Source organism: Callorhinus ursinus, unplaced genomic scaffold, assembly GCF_003265705.2.
Source record: "Callorhinus ursinus isolate GAN/ISIS: 27379988/994484 unplaced genomic scaffold, GSC_fseal_2.0 scaffold15, whole genome shotgun sequence".
NCBI classification, from domain to species: Eukaryota; Metazoa; Chordata; class Mammalia; order Carnivora; family Otariidae; genus Callorhinus; species Callorhinus ursinus.
The window spans coordinates 10,109,832-10,125,340 of NW_027397077.1; the positions used below are offsets into that span (position 1 = coordinate 10,109,832).

General features: G+C 47.0%; 1 protein-coding gene across 4 annotated transcripts in view; it reads right to left on the reverse strand.

Moving 5' to 3' along the window:
- CHDH (choline dehydrogenase) overlaps nt 1-15,500 on the reverse strand; it is a 34,223-nt gene extending 18,723 nt beyond the window's left edge. The window contains exons 1-2 of one of the 4 annotated variants that reach the window (XM_025885252.2): nt 15,425-15,443; nt 13,046-13,117 (exon numbers count right to left, since the gene is read on the reverse strand). The gene's annotated coding sequence lies outside the window, so the exon portion shown is untranslated. Of the gene's footprint in view, nt 1-13,022; nt 13,118-15,160; nt 15,267-15,424 lie in introns of those variants that run through there. The other 3 variants (XM_025885253.2, XM_025885254.2, XM_073901374.1) reach the window with 3 other exon arrangements.
- Between the last annotated feature and the right edge of the window lie 9 nt (nt 15,501-15,509).

Here is a 15,509-nt window from a genome sequence, read left to right on the forward strand (position 1 = left end):
CCTACTGAGAATCTAGTTTACAGCAGTTATAAAGAATTTTTATAATAAAAACTTTCCTTAAAAAAAAAGATAAGTGTATTCTTAATCCCCTTTAACCTTTTCACCCATCCCCCACCCACCTCCCTTCTAACATAAAATGGAATATTACTCAGCCATAATAAAGAATAAATCTTGCCATTGGCAACAACATGGAGGAATCTAGAGGGTAGAATGCTAAGTGAAATAAGCCTGAGAAACACAGATACCATATAATTTCACTCATATGTAGAATTTAAGAAACCAAACAAATGAACAAAGAAAAAAGAAACAAAAAAACAGACTCCCCTTATTTTTAATTTCTTCAGAATATAACTGACTATCTAAAGCTAAACTAGTAAAATACACAATAGGGTTTATAATATATGTGGCATTAAAATGTACATAACAATAACAGCACAAAGAATAGGATGGGAAAAACAGAAGTATACTTTTATAAGGTTTTTATACCATACACAAAGTGGTTCAATATTATTTGGTATACTGTGATAAGTGAAAGATATATATTGTAAACCTTATCACAATCATTAAAAACTAAATAAATCAAACATGAATTCCAGCTAATAAGTCAATAGTGGAGGTAAAATATTATAAAATAATCAAGAGGTCGTAAAAGAAACTAAAAAGAGGTAGGAAAACTCAAATATATGCTGTCTACACACACACACACACAAATTACTTTCAATATAAAGACATAAGTAATAAAAAATGGAAAAAAAGATGCACCACATAAACAGCATATCAAAACAGTATACAAAGACAGAATTAGAGTGGCTATATTAATATCAGACAATGTAGACTTCAGTACAAAGAATATTACCAAGATTAAGAAGACATTTCAAGATGACAAAAGGGCCAATTTATCATAAAGACAAAATAATTCTAAATGTGTATATGCCTAATAGAGCTTCAAAATCATGAAGCAAAAATCGATAGAACTGAAAGGAGAAATGAATAAATAATACACTTGGAGACTTCCCCTTTCTCAGTATGAGATAAAACATCTAGGCAAAAAATTAGTAAGAATACAGAAAACTAAACAATATTATGACCTAAACTGACCGAATTAACATTTATTATCGAACACCCAAACAACAGCAGAATACATGTTCTTTGCAAGTGTACTTCACTAAGGGAGACTTCATTCTGGGCCATAATAAAAATCTCAACAAATGTAAAAGGGCTGAAATGACACAAAGTATGTTCTCTGTCCACAAAAGAGTTGATTTAGAAATAAATAAAAAATATATATCTGAAAAATCCATAAGAAATTAAGCAAGACACTTCTATATAACCCATGAGTCAAAGAAGAGATCACAAGAGAAATTAAAATTAGCACATGTTTGAACTGAATGAAAATGAAAACACAAGAGACCAAAATGTGTGGAATTCAGGTGAAGCAGTGCTTTGAGGAAATACATGGCATTACAATGCTTATATTAGAAAAGTCAGATCTCCAACTGATGACCTTATACTTTTACCTTGAAAAAATCAGAAAAAAGAAAATCAATCCCACAGTAATCATAAATAATAAACAAAACAACAGAAATAAATAAAACTGAAAACAAATTTAAAAGTAGAAAAAAATAAAACCAAAATTTGGTTCTTTAAAACAATAAAATAATAAACCTCTACCCAAAGAAAAGAGAAGGAACACAAATTACCAACATCAGCACTGACAGAGGAGGTATCACTACCTATTCTACAGACAATTAAAAGACAACAGAAGGATAACATAGAAACTTTGTGCCAAAAAATGCGATAATTGAAAGACAGATTCTCAAAGCTGACTCAAGAACTATGTTACCTAAATAGCTACACATATCTATTAAAGAGATTGAATTCATTATCTAAACTCTTCTCACGAAGAAAACATTGGACTTCATTGGTAAAATCTAAGAAACATCCAAGATGGAATAATACCAATTCTATAGAAAAATAGAGAACATTCTCCCACTTATTTTTATAACGCCAGCATTAACCTGTTACCAAAACCAGACAAAGCCATCACAAGAAGACCACAGACCAATATCCATCATGAACTGAGATGCAAAAATCCTTAACAAAATTTTAGCAAATCAAATCCAGCAACGTACACTATAACCGACTAGAGTTGAACCCAGTGATGCAAAGTTGGCTCAACAGTAGAAAATTAATCAAGGTATTTCATCATATTAAGAAACCAAAAAAGAAAAACCATGTTATCATCCTATTGCAGAAAGCATTTGGTGATATTCCATATTCCATCCATAAAATCTCTGTGTGCTCAAGGAATGAAAGAGAACTCCCTGATAAAGAGCATCTATGAGATCCCCACAGCTGGCTTTGTACTAATGGTGAAAGGCTAAAAGCTTTCCCCCTGAGGTCAGGAGGCAAGGATATTCACTCTCAGCACTGTTTATTCAACATTGTGTGAAGGTTCTAACCAGAATTTTAAGGTTAATTAATTATTATAAAAGTAAAAGGCATACAGATTAGAAAGAATTATAAATGTCCTTATTTACAGATAACATGATCATCTACATAGAAATCCCCAAGGAATTTACCAAAGCGACTGGAATTAATAAGTGAATTTAGCAAGGTCACAGGATACAAGGTCAACATACAACGGCAACTGTATTTTTATATGCTATTTACAATTGGGCAATTTAAATGAAAAAAAATGTAATAAAGACTGAGTTTATTTTTGATGCTTGACCACTACAGCTTTAAGCTCCATCCCTCCCTCTCGCCCTCTATCTGGGCAAGTCAATAAGAAAGCCCCAGCATTCCTGCCCTGTTGGGGGGTAGGGGGTGGGGAGTAGTTCAAATCCTGCAAATCCAACCCATATATAGGCATCTCCACCTTGGTCCCACTCCCCAACCATAATAAAAACCAGAGCCATTTACCCTTCCCTTCACTCAAGCTATCCCAGACCAACTTGTGCGTCAGCACTACTTTCCCCCGAAAACCCCATTATGGAAAAATAAGCCTTTTCATAGCCTCTTGATATATGTGTGGTGTCATCAGTCTCAACATTCAAATTCTGGGTGGTGGTAGGGTAGGGTTGATCCCATCGTCTGTGGGGCAACCACAAAATAAAACAATACCATTTTCAAGAGCATCAAGAAATATGAAATACTTAAGAGTAAATTTAACAAAATACGTGCAAGACTTATACAATGAAAACTATAAAACTGTTGATAAAAATTAAAGATAACCTAAATAAATAGAAAGAGTGAGGATGAACAGGAAGACCTAACATTGTTATGAGGTCAATATTCTCTAAATTGATTTATAGGTAAGATGCAATGCCAATCAAATCTCAGCAGGATTTTTTTTTTTTAAGAAATTGACATGCTGACTTCAACATGTATATGGAAATACCAAGGCCATAGAAACTTGTGGTCGATTCATACAAAGAAACTCCACAGAACAGTGAAAATGAAGGGACACTGAACTTCACATCAACACAAATGAATCCCAGAAATATATTCAAATATAAAAGGCAAACTATGCATGGTATGACCTAAATAAAACCTTTATATAAATACAGTTTTAAAACATGTAGTCCCTACGTGTACCCAACATCAGAGCCCCAAAATATATGAAGCAAACATTAACAGATTTGAAGGGATTAACAGACAATTCTACAGTAGTAAGTGGAGACTTCTATATTCAGATTTCAGTGATGGACAGAATAACCAAATAGATCAACAGGCAATATATGACTTGATTAACACTACAAACCCACTAGTAGACCTCGACAAAACATTCCACCGAACAGCAGAACAGACATTCTTCTCAAGTACACATGGAACATTCTTCCAGAACAGACATATATCAGGCCACAAATCTTAATAAATTTTTTTAAAGATTTTATTTATTTATTTCAGAGAGAGAGAGAATGAGAGATAGAAAGCACGAGAAGGAAGAGGGTCAGAGGGAGAAGCAGACTCCCTGCTGAGCAGGAAGCCCGATGCGGGACTCGATCCCAGGACTCCAGGATCATGACCTGAGCCGAAGGCAGTCGCTTAACCAACTGAGCCACCCAGGCGCCCCACAAATCTTAATAAACTTTTAAAAAGATTGAAATTATACAAAGTATCTTTTCTAATCATAATGGAATGAAAATAGAAATTAATATCAAAAGGAAAACTAGAAAATTTACAAATATGTGGAAATTAAACAACACACTCTTAAACAACCAATTTGTTAAAGAAGACATCACAAGGGATGTTAGAGACAAATGAAAATGAAAACAATACACCACAATTTATGAGATGGAGCAAAAGCGATGCGAAGAGGGGAATTTTTAGTTGTAAATGCATACATTAAAGAAGAAGAAAGATCTCAAACAAACAAACCCCTAACTTTACATCTTAAGGTACTAGAAAAAGAAGAGCAAACTAAACCCAGAGCTATCAGAAGGAAGGAAATAATAGATTAGAACAGAGATAAATGAAATAAGGAACAAAAAAAAAAATAGAGAAAATCAAGCCAAAAGTTGGTTCTTCAAAAAAAAAAAAAAAAGGTAAGCCTTTAAGTAGATGAGATAAGAAAAAAAGAAGACACAAATGAGTAAAATCAGATATGAAAGCAGGGACATCTCTACTGTTTTACAGAAATAAAAAGGATTATAAGAGAGCACCATGAATAACTATATGCCAACAAATTAGAGAACCTAGATGAAAATTTCCAACAAATTCCCAGAAATATACCATCTCCCTAAACTGAATCATGAAGAAACAGAAAATAGGAATAAATCTAGAATTAGGATGTCTGAAATAAAGTTTAAAGAAAGGAAAATAACGAGTGTTGACAAGGATGTAGAGAAACTGGAACTCCTGTTCACCGTTGGCTGGAGCATAAAATGGCAGTCACTGCAAAAAAAATAAATAAATAAAATAAAAGTTGGGCAGTTCCTCAAACCGTTAAACATAGAATTACCATACGATCTGGCAGTTCCACTCCTAGATATATACCCAAAAGAACTGAAAGCAGGGTCTCAGATACCTGTACTCCAGTGTTTCTAGCAGAATCATTCATAATAGCAGAAAGGTTGAAAGTACACAAGTGGCCATCAAGAGGTGACTAAAGGAGCAGGGTGTGGTATATCCGTGCAACAGAGTATTTATTCAGCCTCAAATAAGAACAGAATTCTCATACATGCTACAACATGGATGAATCTTGAAAACACTATGTGAAGTGAAATAAGTCAGTCACAAAAGGACAACTGTTGTATGGTTCCATTTATATGAGAGAAATTCAGAGACGGAAAGGAGATTTGAGGTGACCACGGGTTGGGGGGAGAGGAAATGGGGAGTTATAGGCACGCCTCTGAGATATGGCAGGTTTGGTTCCAGATCAATGCAATAAAGCAAACATCACAATAAAGTGAGTCAAATGAAGTTTGTGGTTTCCCAGTGCACGTAAAAGTTGTGTTCACCCTATAGTGTAGTCTATAAAGTGTGTGATAGCATTATGCCTATAAGAACCAATGTATATACCTTAATTAAAAAAATTTTTTTTTTTACTAAAAACTGTTAACAGTCATCTGAGCTTACAGAGAGTCCTAATCTTTCAGCTGATGGAGGGCCCTGCCTCCATGTTGATGGCCGCTGACTGATAAGGGCGGTGGTTGCTGAAGGCTGGGGCGACTGTGGCGATTTCTTAAGCAGGACAAGACTTAAGAAGACTTAAGTTTGCCGCACTGAGTGACTCTTGCTTTCACAAATGCGATGCGTAGCATGCGATGCCTCAGATGGCATTTTACCCACAGTAGAACCTCTTTGAAAACTGGAGTCGATCTTCTCAAACCCCACTGCTGCTTTATCAATTCAGTTGATCTGCTATTCTAACTCCTTTGTCGTCATTTCAAAAATCATCACAGCACCCTCACCTGGAATAGATTCCAGCTCAAGAAACCACGTTCTTTGCCTACCCCCTAAGAAGCAACTCCTCATCCATTCAAGTTTTACCATGAGATTGCAACAACGCTGTCCCGTCTTCCGGCTCCACATCTGATTCTGGTTTTCTTGCTGTTTCCACTACATCTGCAGTCACTTCCTCCATGGAAGTCTTGAACCCCTCAAAGTCCTCTGGGAGGGCGGGAATCTGCTTCTTCCAAACGACTGTCCATGTTGATAAAGTTTATCATCTCACGAATCACACATGTTCTTAATGGTATCTAGGCAGTGAATCCTTTCCAGAGGGTTTTTAATTGACTTTGCCCAGATCCATCAGACAAATCGCTGTCTATGGCAGCTATAGTCTTATGAAGCATAGTTCTTAACTAATAAGACTCGACAGGTGAAATTACTCCACAAACCGTGGGCTGAAGAATGGACGTTGTGTTAGCAGGTGGGGAAACAACATGCATCTTGCTGTCCCTCTCCATGAGAACTCCTGGGTGACCAGGGGCTTTGTTAATGAGCAGTCATATTTGGAAAGGAATCTTCTTTTCTGAGCAATAGGTCTCAATAGTGGGCTTAAAATATTCAGTAAACCATGTTGTAAACAGATGAGCTGTCAGCCAGGCTTTGTTGATCACTTACAGAGTAGAGATAGCATAATTCTTCAGGGCCCTAGGACTTTCCAAATGGTAAATGAGCATCAGCTTCACCTTAAAGTCACCAGCTACATTCACCCTTAAACAGAGAATCAGCTTGTCCTTTGAAGCTTAGAAACCAGGCCTTGACTTCTCTTCTCTGGCTATGAAAGCCCTAGATGGCATCTTCTTCCAATAGAGGGCTGTTACATCTACACTGAAAATCTGTCGTTTAGTGTAGCTACCTTTTTTTTTTTGAAGATTTTATTTATGTACGTGACAGAGAGACAGCGAGAGAAGGAACACAAGCAGGGGGGGTGGGAGAGGGAGAAGCAGGCTTCCCGCGGAGCAGGGAGCCCAATGCGGGGCTCGATCCCAGGACCCTGAGATCATGACCCAAGCTGAAGGCAGTCGCTTAACCGACTGAGCCACCCAGGCGCCCCAAGCTGAGCTAGATCTTTCCGGATAATTTGCTGCAGCTTCTACATCAGTGCTTGCTGCATTACCTTGTACTTTTATGTTCTTCCCTTCCACCTCATGAACCCACCTCTGCCCGCTTCAGACTTCTCTCCTGCAGCTTCCCCACTTCTCCCAGCCTTCACAGAATTGAAGAGAGTTCGCGCCTTGCTCTGGATGAGGCTTTGGCTTAAGGGAATGCGGTGGCTGGTTTGATCTTCTCTCCAGACCACTCAGACTTTCTCCACAGCAGCAATAAGGCTGTTTTGCTTTCTTATCATTCGTGTGTTCACTAAGGTAGCACTTTTAATTTCCTTCAAGGACTTCCTCTGTGTTCACAACTTGGCTAACGGTTTGGCTCAAGAGGCTTGGCTTTCGGCCTAAGCTTTCAATATGCCTTGCTAAGCTTCATCATTTGTAGCTTTTGATTTAAACTGAGAGACGTGGATCTCTTCCTTTCAGGGGCCACTGTAGGGTTATTAATTGACCTAAGTTCCATACTGTTTTGTCTCAGGGACTAGGAAGACCCAAGGAGAGGGAGTTCCGTACTGTTTTGTCTCAGGGACTAGGAAGACCCAAGGAGAAAGGGAATGGTGGGTTGGTGGGGCAGTCAGGACACACAACATTTATAGGTTAAGTTCACCATCTCACACAGGCTCGGTTCATGGTACTTCAAAACAATGACAACAGGAACATCAAAGATCACGGATCACAGATCCCCATAACAAACAACAAAGTTTGGAATACTGCGAGAATTGTCAAACTGTGACACAGAGATATGCGGTGAGCAGATGCTGTTGGAAAAACGGCGCCAACAGACTTGCTTGACACAGGGTTGCCTCAAATTTCCATTTGTGAGAAACAGATCTGCGAAGCACAATAAAGCAAAGCACAATAAAACGAGGTACGCCCGTACTGTTTTGCAGGTACAGAACTTCTGTTTGAGGTGACGGAACATTTTGGAAATGGAGAGTAGTGATGGTTGTAACAACATTGTGAATGTACGTAATGCTACTGAATTGTACACTTAAAAATGGTTAAAATGGTTAATTTTTATGTTACGTATATTTTGCCATAATAAAAAAAAACTGCAAAAAAACCCTCCCGTATCTTATACAATTCTAGATGTTGTTGAGGGACTCAAACCTATGACTGAGAAAAGTATAAAGGAGCCCAGGGTATTGCCTCTGAGTAGGGTGGACAGCTCCACTGAAGGTCTGAAATAATTGATCATAAAAGTCGACAGGGTTAGGAAGCAACATGGCACCTTTGCCAGGAGGCACCAAGCCTACTGTGGAAAAGTGAAGACAGGTCCCTTATTCATGGGGTGACGGCAGGTCCCTTACTCTCCTTGGCCCCAGTCACTCCACACCCCATCTCCTGTCACAGCCCTGCCTCCAACATCCCCCTTCCCCCCACCCCATGGAGGGGCCTTTAATTGCTCTCAAAGTTCTGGGTCCGACCTTCAACTAGGCACGCATCCCTCCAGCCTCTGGGCAGGGGCAGACTAAACTGGGGCCCAGCTGTCTGGTGCCCACCTCTGTTGAAACTGGGAAAGTCCCTCAGGACGCCTCTGCCTACCTCCCCCACTCTCCAAGGATCCCTGGCCCAAGATTTGCTGAACAATGGGGACAGGAAAGTGCAGGGCGCTCTCACTTCCCTTCTCAGGATGCACACGGTCCAGCTCTCTGCCTCATGGCCAGGGGTGCGGTGGGGTGGGCTTTCCTCTTTTCTCCTGGCAGGCTGGGCGCCCAGGCTCCAGGCCACTCCCCCCGCCCAGAGCAACATTTCCCTGTTCCTGAGTCCCACCTGAGGGGACCGGCTCCCTCAGAAGGCAGGCCTGGGCCCCGGGGGGAGCAGAGGAGTCACTCGGGCTCCTGGCTCACAGTGTTGCAAAGTGACAGGTCCTACAACACACTCACTGTGTGCAAGGGAATAAGGGGTTGCAGAGGGAGGGCTCACTGCCAAAAGGGACAGCCTTGGGAACAGGGACCCCCTCATCCCTAGCGCAGTGCCTTCTCAGGCTTCCAGACCGGGTGGGTGGGCAGACTGACCCTCAGGGGGCAGGAGTGACAGGGAAGTAGCCCTTTCCACTTTGCTGGGCTACCTGGGCAGGGCAGGAGTTCCCTGGCATTGGCCATGTGGAGAGTGCGGGCTGGGGAGGAGGTAAGGAGCCAGAGAAAGCCTAGGCAGCACGTGTGTCCACCTGAGGGAGTGTGTGTGTGTGTGTGTGTGTGTGTGTGGTGTGTGTGTGTGTGTGTGTGTGGTGTGTGGTGTGTGTGTGTGTGTGTGTGTGTGTGTGTTAGGGGGTGGGTGGGGAGTCCTAGCACATGTCAGGTGGCATCCGAGGCTTCCTTCTGAGTCCGGGTGCCTATACCCCTGACCCGCCCTGTTTCCTGGGACCAGCCCTGGCTCTGTTTAGGGCCCTGTCTGTCCCCTCCTGGGCTCTGAGCAGGAGAGGAAGGGGCAAGAGGAGACTTTCATCTGTTCTGCTCCCCAGTCCAGGGGAGAAGACCCTTGCGCCACACTGGTCTCCCTGGGGCGCAGGGCCGCCACACCAAGCCACCCCTTCCACCTGGCCAGTCCGCTTGGAGCTGGTCACCAGGTCCCTGTGGCACTTCTGTCTGCGAAGCGAGGCTTTGGTCAGTTCAGGCCCCCACCTCCAACTCCAGTGATGGACACAGCAGATGGGCCGAGCACACAGATGACAATCAATGAGGGACAACAAATGCAGGAGCCACCTCACCCTATGAAGTACTGCTAGAGACTTTTGTCACCGTCGTACTTGGTAGCAACTAACAATTCTCATTTCAAATTCTAAAATCAGTAGGTAAATACGTGTATTGAATAATTTGCCAAATTTCACGGTCAGAATTTCTTGTAGAATGATAAATTTCCATGTAATTGAGAGCTCGTGACCAGTGCACAACAAGTTTGATAATTTTGGTGGAGTCAAACTGAAACAGAACTGTGCCCAGAATAAAATGCTTACCTGGCATCTCAGCAGTGCCCACACTTGGGGCACAGTCTGTCTCCAAAGTCATACAGCTGGAGTACTGACCAAACTTTCTGAAACAACCCTTATAACAGGTTCTTCACAATTTCTTGGCATGCACATGTGTGTGCATGTACGTGGGCACGCACACGTGCTGTGTGTGTGTGTGTGTGTCCGCTCCAGCTTCTAGCCTGTGCAGTGTACTGGGCTAGAGTCAGACTTTCTGGGCCAGCGAAGCCTGGCCTTCGTCGGTAACCCAAGAAGAGATGACAGAACTCTGGGGAGGGAGCAGGCAGTCTCAGCCAGGCTTGAGGTGCAAAACCTGCCGCAACCTTCGAGAAGCTCCACCAGGGGCAAGGCCAATGACAGCGATTCTGCTCTGGGCACAGCTGCGGAGTGTGCAAACCTTCCCGAAAGAGGATGGACACATCAGGACTTTAAAGGGGCCACCCTCTGTCTCCACAATCTCACTTCTAGGAATTTAACCAGAAGAGAACTCTTCACGACTACGAAAAAGCAAGCAGAAGAGGTCTGTCCCCAGTCGTTTATTCTGGCAAGCCAATGATAAAAACCTAACTGTCCACCAAGAGGGGGTGGCGGAGTGAAAGAACGGGCCCATCCACATGAAAGGACCTGTGAACCCCTTTAAATAGTGACCATGTAGCCTGGTCACTCTAGCCACAGCCTGAGCAGACCCGAGCACCAAGCTCGGCTCCTAGTGACCATGGAGGCCCTTGGTGCCCCAAGGCTGGCCCTGTCCCTGGAGGTACTGCCTTCACAACTGGCGCTGTGCTCTCAGGCCAGGATGGTGACAACAGTCACCCCACATCTGGGGGGGCCCCCATCCAATCAGGAGAGACACCACACCTATGAACTACCCTTGCCAAAAAAAATCAAACCCGAATCTGCTCACACTTGTGGATCCACCCACCAATTCAGAAGAAAGTCAGAGGAGCAGGGAAAAAGCCAGCCAAAGACCCCGTCAAGGGGAATGCCATACATCTCTTCAACAACAGATTCCAGCGAAAAACAAACAAGACGGAGGGAGAGGGAGCGAAATCTTGTGAATAACGCATGGATCTTACTTAGATCCTGGGAATGTGAACAGGGGCTGGATTTTTGAGGAGGTTAAGAAAATCCCTGCTTGTCAGGTGGGATACTGGCCCTGTGGTTATTCCGTCTGAAACCCACCTCACACCCAGATGTGCCCGGATTCAGGAGAGTCAGCCCCCAGCGCCAGCCCACACGCAGCTGTGGAAGCACAGAATCGGAAGTCAGAGCGGAGAAACCCTTAGAGCAATTGCACACAGTGACTTTATGTCTCCTGGGTCCCCTCGTGAGACAATGGGCTTTCCAAAAAGGAAAGGAGCTGCTGGTCAAGATCCTTGGCTTGCAGCCCCAAAGTGGTCACTACTTGTGGTTTATTTAGCCTCTCTGGATCTGTTTTCTCATCTATAAAATGGGAACAGAGCCACCTCTTTCGTAGGTTTGTTGGGACAGCAAAAGGAAGTAAGAGCTGGAAAAAACCCCCTTCAGAAAATGAAAGGTGCCAAGCCAAAGCACATGGTGACTTTGTCACATTCCCAGTGTGGCCGGGGTCCTGTCCTCGCCCTGCTCCCCGCAGAGCTCCACTCACCCTGCTTCCTCCTCCATCGAGTGCCACCATGGCCAGTAACAATAGCACTGATAATAGATTAATTCGTGTATCCCTGGTCAAAACTAGATCACCAACCCTGCTCTGTGCGCCCAGCGTCTTCGGTAACCCTCCTGAGAGCGCTGTGGGGTGGACTTCAGCACCCCACGGACAGATGGGGCTCTGGGAGAACAGCGATCCCCGACCCCTGTGTCCTGACTGGCTTCGAGGTCGCAGTGTCACACACATGCAAGCTCCAGTGCAGGTGCACAGGGGCCGGGACCTCGCGGGCCTTCCTCCGGGGTAGGCAGGAGTCCCGGTGCCGAGGCGCTCCCAGCCGGGCCCCTCCTCACTGAAGCAGAGCAGATGACCGCCGTGTGGCCCCGCGGGGAACACGGGGGTGCGGGCCTTCTGCGTGGCTTCCCGGCCCCGGCTCAAAGCACACATTACCTTTGACCCTGCAAAGCTCGACCAGCTGGAAACGAGGGGTCAGAGAGCTACCAAGGGCAGAGGTGCTCCCTACGGCCCCACGTCCCAGCGCAGGCGGGCCGCTGGGGCCCTGGGAAGCAGCCCAGAAAACTGCTTGCTCTTCACGAGACAATGAGTCCACTGTTGACGGGCCGGGGCCTTGATTAATATTTGCAAAAGGAACAAAGTGGAAAATTCCATCTGGGCCGAGGCGGGGCACAGGATGTGTCAACAACCTCAACGGCCTTGTTCTCTCAGGGATGGACTAGGCAGAGAAACGAAGGCCTGATAAAGGTGACAGGACCTGAGGCGGTCGCTGCACTTGGGTCCAAAGGAATTTCCTTACTTGGGTTGCAGAGTATTACTTTGGCTGTCTGTCCTGCCTTCCCTGCCCCCAAATTTACACAGCATCTTGAAATCCTTCAACTTTCTTCCTATCTCTTCAGAGTCTCCCAACAGCCCTGCCAGGCCAGCAGGGGAGAAGTCAGCCCCCGGTTATAGACAGGAAAACCGAGGCTCCAAGACACCAAGAGCTTCACCCAAGCCAGCAGCTGGAGAGTAGCACGCCAGGCAAATCCGGCGTCTCGGCCGCCCCCCGCCCCCCGCCCCGGCAGCACAGAGCCTGTCCCAGGGAGTGTGGGTCAGGTGCCCCCAGGGACTGGACAGGGCAGCCCTCCGGGCTCCAGTAGAGGCCCTGACCATCACTCTGCCAGAGGAGGAAGAGGAGAAAGAGGAAGAAGCCCAAAGCGGCTCTCCTGGGCAGGCAGGTTTGTAAGCACCACCTGGTAGGAAGGTGCGCATCATTTGTGCGTTCAAGCATTTAGCGGTGCCCCCGAAATCCCGGCACAGGAAGGCACACTGCGTGGCAGCTCTCTGAGAAACCCAGAACGGGCAGAATTCGTGCCTGAAGGGGACGGGTCAGAGTACCTCCAAAGGTTACTTCCTTCACAGGCTCAAGTTACCTCTGCGAGCTGAGGTCACTTCACTGTCTCCTCTGCCCTGTGGTACAGAAAAGGAACCTGAGGCTCTGACAAGAGCAGTGACTGGCCACACACAGAGAAAGGAAGCGGGGATCACTGGGTATTTAGTGGCCCTGCCCCCAGTTTAGAAAGCCACAGCGTTATTGGGCTTAGGTAGTCAAATAAATGGTGTCCTTTTCAGCAGGGCCCTCAAAGGCTGCATGCTTCATCAACAAGGACCTCTCATGAAGGACACTTTTTGGAATGACCTTCCAAGCCAGTGTGGACCCCCGAGAAGACAGGCGGGCATAGCTTGCTTGCCTGCAGAGAACACCAGCTGTGGCAGGGCCCTCCCGCCACGCCTCACCTTGCAGTCCTGTCTGCAGAGGTGGCCATGGGCATCATCATCATCCGGGAGCCGCAGCACTGTGCCCCCACACCCCCTGCCCAGGGTCCCTCCTTCCATCCCCCCACCACATGCTCCGCGACCTCCACGCCATACTCACCTCTCCCCTTCACCCACCGGCCCCTTCCCCTGTAGAAGGAACCCCCGCCTCTCCTTTTCTTAAAACCAACCCCTCTGACCCCACTCCAGTCTCTGAACCCACTTCCTCCCATGCCCATCTCTCCCCTTCTTGCCAAAACCACCCCTGACTGCCAGTGACGTAAGCCAGGCCAACCCTGACCTCTCTGCCCCATTGATCTGTGGGGGCTGCTTCCTCACCCCTGGGTTTTCTCGCGCCCCCCCCCCACCACATATGTCTGACTCACAAATCCTATCTCCCGGTTTGACCTCTGCATCCCTGCTCGTCCCTGAAACCCTCGCCCTCAGTCCCACACTCCCACAGCAAGGCCTGCTGGGGCACACGGCTATATAAAGCCAGCATAGCTCGGAGCCTGGCCCAGGACACAGGCTCAGCTGTTCACCGAGGGAATGCATATTGGTTAGCAGCTACCTCCCCGCTGGTACCCCCCTGCCCTGCAGAGCCACCCAGGTGGTCTGTATGAGGCTTAAAACTGCCCCCCCCCCACCTAAAAGTCTGCTGTCGTTCCTTGGCACGGCCGGACAAAGTTCACGATCTCCACCTGGCCAACGAGACTGTCTCCATCGGCAACACCACGGCGGGGTGGCCCTTGAACGCACATTCACCTCATTCATCCTTGGCCCGAGAGCGCCCATCAGCCAACACCTGTGTGTCATTCACCTTTGCACCCTAGTACTGGCACCCTGCAGGTGTTTGCTGAGAAGACAGGTAACTATCGGGGCTGGAAATGGTCTCAGGGACCACAGGGCTCAAAGCAATTCAGAGAGGTTGAGTAAGGGGCCCAAGGGTGAGCCAGCCCCAGGCAGGGATGAGCCAACAACCCCACCTGAGCCACTCTTCCTGGTCAGAAACCAGATCACTCCTCTAGAAACATCACCTGGAGCCTCACGTGTACGCAGGCCAGAGCCTCAGGTGACCTTGAGCCTGGGGCCAGTCCATGTAGGCCCAGATCTGAACCACAGGTGAGTCAGGCCTAGCACACAGTAGGACCTCAGCAAAACCAGCTGTTGGACAAAGTCAACCTCTCTCCAGCTGACGACTCCCTCCATAAGTCTCACTGCCCTCTCTAGGCCTTGGTCTCTTCATCTATCTGTCCAATGGCGCTAACTCGGCCTGCAAATTTAAGTGGCCTTGAGTTGGTCACCTTAACCTCGCCCTTTGCAAACAGAGGGGGCTGAAGCAGCGGAGTTCTAAGCTCTGCGATCCACTGTTAGCCCAACTAATTTTTGTTAACCTGTCCTCAAATCACTGTGTCTCAAAGGATGGTTTCAGCAGCCATTGGGCGTCAAAACTACCAGGGGCCGAGCCCAGCCCGGACTGAGGGGTCCCCTCGCAATCTGAGGGCGGGCCCAGGATTTGCATTTAAGGCGGCGCGGAGACGCGGGGGTACAGCGAAACCCGCGCAGCGCGGCTGCGAGCCCACAACAACCCAGGCTTCCGCCTTCGGAGACCCAAGAGTTAGTGTCAGACCTCGTTTTGTGGAAATAAACACACACCAGAGAAAGAGAAACTGGGGGGGGGGGGGGGGGAGGACATACAACTTAGTTCTTGCGAAGAAGTAGCTTCCCCAAAGAACTCGACGAGGCTTCGGCTGCCCGCGACCCCACCCTTGGGTTTCGGGGCGCTGGGCCTTTGCATAAAGTGGGGCTCCAGCCTCGGCGTCCAGCCCGGGTCCTTCCGACTCCCCTACTCCCCGGCCCGAGGCCGCCCGCGGCTCCGGAGACTGCGGCCGGGGGCCGTGCGGGGCGGGGCGGCCGGGGGTCGGGGCGCGGCCCCCCCCCCCCCGGTCCCCCGCTACTCACCCTCGGCGGCTGGGACAGGGGACTGCGGCGGAGCGGGCGGGGCGGGCGGTGGCGGCGGGCGGGGCGGGCGGGGCGGGCGGAGCGG